This window comes from Planococcus citri, chromosome 4 (genome assembly GCF_950023065.1).
Source record: "Planococcus citri chromosome 4, ihPlaCitr1.1, whole genome shotgun sequence".
Lineage (NCBI taxonomy): Eukaryota > Metazoa > Arthropoda > Insecta > Hemiptera > Pseudococcidae > Planococcus > Planococcus citri.
The window spans coordinates 12,863,552-12,868,774 of NC_088680.1; the positions used below are offsets into that span (position 1 = coordinate 12,863,552).

General features: G+C 37.4%; 1 long non-coding RNA gene across 1 annotated transcript; it reads left to right on the plus strand.

Annotated features, from left to right (window-relative positions):
- The first annotated feature begins 3,861 nt into the window (after nt 1-3,861).
- Nucleotides 3,862-4,762, plus strand: LOC135844133 (uncharacterized). Its single transcript, XR_010558456.1, has 2 exons — nt 3,862-4,309; nt 4,413-4,762. It is a non-coding gene; the product is annotated as an uncharacterized LOC135844133 (long non-coding RNA).
- Nucleotides 4,763-5,223: the final 461 nt, after the last annotated feature.

Here is a 5,223-nt window from a genome sequence, read left to right on the forward strand (position 1 = left end):
GAGCGAAGCGAGGGCGAAAGCTTTTGAAATTTTGAATTTTTATGATTATTCAAAATGCTAATTTGGCAGTAGCATTAACATTGAATAATAATAAGAAAAGTTTTAAAAAATTAAAATCGGGACAATTTTTCGCGACTTTTTGGTATTTTTGGCGAAAATCGCGACTTTTCGCGACTTTTAGCGACCTGGTAGACACCCTGCTGATTTTCATAGCAACTTAATGTAATGTAGGGTAGGTAGTTAGCTAGGTAGCTAGGTACTATGGCAAAAAAAATCAAAGAGTTTAATTTTGTGATTTCAAATAATGATTTTTTAGTGGATTTAACGACCAACGACCAATGCCACATGTTGTTAACAATTATTGCGTTTCAAAGAAACCCCCACTATATGCGCACTATTATCACCACGTTTCAAACCAAAAAGCCAGGTTGAACGCTTATCATTCGCGGAAAAATGTTCCTCCGTTTATGCTTTCCTACCTATTCAAGTAATTCAATTCAGCCAACAACTGGAAGGTGTAGCTGTATAGTATACGTATACCAGTAAAATGTATGTATCCATACGGAAAATCGCTATTAAAATACAAATTTTCACACTGAAACATAAAATATTTTTATTTTTATCTTTATGCATCTCACTCGCGCCATGGATTCTACTTTCTCTGAGCACAAATATTTCGTCGTCTGATCAAATACAACTGAAATCGTAAGTACAGATAATTCTAAAACATACCTTAGTACATATAATAATGACATTGAAACTTTCCTTTAAAAAAAATATATGCTCAGTTCTTAAAACCAAAATTAAACTTTATGTCATTAGAAATCAAGATGAGCCCTTGGCTTACACATGCTGCACACCGTCACACAAATCATTACGTACAAATGTATACTTCGTAAAAACCCACAAGACAGGAAGCACAACCGTTAAAAATGTCATATTGCGATTCGCTTTTAGGAATTTGCTCGACGTAATGGACATAAATAATAAAACATACATCTTGCCATTTTCTGATGCATCCATTTATCCTCATGCGAAGACACCAAACAACAAATATCACATCATGGCACAACACGTCCGGTACGAATCTGTATTAAAATCATACCAGTATCCGGATACATCGATGGTAACAATTTTACGACACCCTGCAACTCAATTTCAATCCAAGTACGAATTTTGTGCTATGAGTAAAACGACAAAAATGAGCTTACAACAATTTTTAAATGCTCCGGTGAAACCAGCAGTTTTGCGGAGCCCTGTTGGTTCAAGTGCGTACCTTGGATACAATCAAATCAGCGTCGATTTGGGATTCGACGTGAGCCAAAGTAAGAATCAAACTGCAATCGTAGAATTTATCCAAAAAATAGATCGAGAATTCGATTTAGTTATGATAATGGAGCATATGGAAGCGTCGATGATATTACTAGCTAATCTGATGGGATGGCCAATAGAGCATGTGGCTTCTTTGAGATTGAACTCCAGGAAATCCGAGTCCGATGCTTATAAATTGACCTTAAGGGACGAAATCACCATCATGGATTTAAACCAAGTGGATACTCGGTTATACAACCATTTTAGCGATAAATTTCAGAAATGCGTGCGACAATACGGCGAACAAAAGATGAATGATCAGATCCAACAATTGAAAATTATTAATGAAAAATTCGCGCAGAGATGTGTAGGAGAAGAAATCAAAAAAACATGGCGTGGTAGCGATTCGGAAATTATCGAGTATAATCCGAAGGATTCGTCAGATGTAGAATGCGTTTACGCAGTTGCGTCCACCTCCGCACTCGCAGATATTCTCACAAAGTACACAATGTCAAAACCTGGAAGGTTCGATGGAGGATGAATTGTAATGAAATATAGAAAACGCCAAAAAAAAACCTATAAAGTTTATCTTGCCTATTATTAGCTCAATTTCATCGATTTTGAACCCTCGCTTCGCTCCAGTGCGTCGCCTGTATTTGAGGGCCCTGCACCTCCCTCGGGCTTCACCCAACTACCTCCTGCGAACACTTTTTTTTCATGTTCTGCGCTTCGCTCGAACTTGAGGAACTACTCGAACTACTCTCACCTTCGCATCGCTCCTGTGCTTCCCCTGTATCTGTGGGGGGAGGGACTTCGGCCACCCGCATCCCCTTGCAATTCGCCCAATTCTCTTCTTTCGGTATTTCCTTCTTATATTCGGGAGGGGGGGAACTCCGTCCCCCTGCACCCCCCTGGGCTTCGCCCAACTTTTTTCTCCCACCTTCAAAAAATATGGTAACAAACCTTTTTTGACCCTGAAACGGGTCAAATATGGTTGGAAGGTTGAAACCGGCAAAAGGCACTTCGGGTACATCCTCACATTGTACTGTGAAAATTTGAACCCTCTAGGTCAATTTGGAGGGGCTGTATAAGCTTTCCTAAACGTCAAAAAACATAAAATATTAAAATAGCCCAAAAATCGTGAAGCAAAGGCGAGAGCTCTCGAAAATTAGTGTTTCGAGAAGTAAGAAATAATGTTTTCCCATTCATTTCAGGCCCTTATTCGAAATTTGCATTTGATCGTTTTTTTTTTTACAATTCCAGGCCCTGACTTTTCCATACCGACCAAATTCCCTACTTTTTCCAGGTTTTCCAGGAGAGTGGACAGTTGGACACCCTGGTTTCAGGACATGTTCTTTCGAAGCTTGATCTACTTCAAATCGAAGAGTGCCATTTTACGGACTCTTCGTAACAATTTTCTGTCGTGATTCTTACTCCGCTTAGAATACTGCAATGAATTTCACACTCAGAATTTCGCACAAAGAGTATTCTTAGAACCAAATGACTTTCCTATTCACATGCCTGAAAACACATTTGACAACTTTTATGATGGAAATTTGTGTGTTTTTTTTTTGCATCTAGGAAACTCCATACAGTATACCTACGTATGAAGCGACCAAGCGAAAAGAAATTAAGCACAATACGTAATTAAATAATATTTCGCGAGATAATACATATCATCTACTCACATTGATAGTTCTCTAAATTTTCAGACTCGGAATTTCGATTCATGAAATGTCAATTTTCTGCAAAGAGCAAGACTTCTGCCATTGAAAAGTACTCATCGAGTCCTACCCTTTTCTCAGAGCGCCACAATGGCCAAAATAGCACACAGCAAGAGTTACTCTGCTCCCTGGATTTGGACTAACTTTCAAGTTCACGGTTCATGTTTTATTTTTCATGGGAATCGAAAGACCTCGCCCTAAAAACAAGATTTTCCAAGTTCCAGCAAAATGTGTGCACAAACACTACACTGAGAAAAATGTATAGTATAAATTACAATAAATTTATAGAAAACGATCGAAATTACTATAATTATAGTAAATAAAATACTATAATTATGAAAAAAATACCATAATAAATAGTATACATTACTGTACGATAGTATTTCTGTTACTATAAATAATACTTTTGATTATAATTCCAAAACTGGAGCACGTTTACTATTATTATGATAATTTATACTAATACCAATTTTTCTCAGTGTACAGTTGTAGCAATTTTTATAATTTTAAAAAAAAATAGCCACTAAATATTTTCTTTTAATTGAGTAGGTACGTATTTTACTTGAACATTTGAAAAAAAAACACGAAATTTTATCCAAATACTCGTACAAAATTGAAGTGCAAAGTCAAAAATGAAAAAAATATTTTCCTATATATGTGAGGGCGCATACGGAAAGGGACCTACCGACCAAAAAAAAAAAAAAAAAAAAAGTTCTCTGAAATTGTTGTAGGAACTCTGTAAAGGGTTCCTACAGCAATTTCAGAGAACCTTTTTTTTTGGTCGGTAGGTCCCTTTCCGTATGCGCCCTCACATATTCTGCCCGTTAAAATACATCTTTCGCTAGTCAATTTCATTGAAATCCGGCGTGCCGCCCCCCTCCCACCATCCAACGAATACGTTAATAGTTCTCGACAACCTTATTTCCAGATAGACTGACATTATTTTCAGAAATCGACACATTTCTAAACAATGTAAGGTAGTAAAACCAAGCGATAAAATATTTAGATAAAGTTTCGTCAATGGTGAAAGCTAGATAAAACGAAAAAACAAAGTTGAATATTCTTTGGGATTCTTATATTCACGACAGTAGTCTAACCAAAGTGAAGAAAATTGAAATGTGTATTATTAGAAGCAAAACTCTTTTACGAAGGAACTTTCTTACAAAAAGACATGTAATTATATTACTTTCAAGCATATGTTTCTCAGTTTTATTATCGCTCCAAGTATTTTCGCAATGGAGATTCCTGAAAACGAATGTGACTTTGTTCTCTAGGTAAGATGTCAACATTTTTTACGCACATACGTAATCAAAATCAGCCTGAGTTATCGCATAAGGCTCAATAGATACATAAACTGATGTTTAAATATTGATACAGGGGACCAGCAGTGAACGAGACATTAGCTTATCAATGCTGCACCCCGACGAATAAGTCGATCCGGACGAATATATTCTTTCTGAAAACTCACAAAACTGGAGGCACAACCGTGCAAAGTGTCCTCATGCGATTCGCCATTATGAACTCGCTAGATATACTTAAAGTAAATTATGCTTCTTACTATTTGCCATTTTCCGACTCGTCAATACCTTCCCAACTGATGACACCCAACAATAAATACAACGTGTTCGCGGACCATGCGCGGTATGACCCGAAAATTAAACAATATCAATACCCTGATACATCGATGGTGACGTTACTACGACACCCAATAAAATTATTCCAATCATTATACGTTTTTTACCAAATGGACAAGACTATGGGTATGACTTTTCAACAATTCTTGAACGCGCCAGTCAAGCCTCCGGTTCTGACTGGTTACAACAGCGATATAGTGTACAGGGGATACAATCAGATGAGCGTGGATTTAGGATTTGATTGGACACAGAGCGAGAATACGACCGCCGTCGCTGAATTTATAGCGAAAATCGATCGAGAATTCGATTTCGTCATGATAACCGAGTACATGGACGAATCGTTCGTTTTATTGGCCAATTTAATGGGATGGCCACTGGAGTATGTCGCTTCTTTGAAACTGAACGCCAGGCTCCCAGAATTAGACCCGTATATTCTGACATCGCGGGATGAATTAACCATACTCGATCTCAATCAAATCGATACTCAATTGTACAACCATTTTCTGGCAAAATTTCTTAAATGCAAGCGACAATATGGCGAAGATAATCTGAGC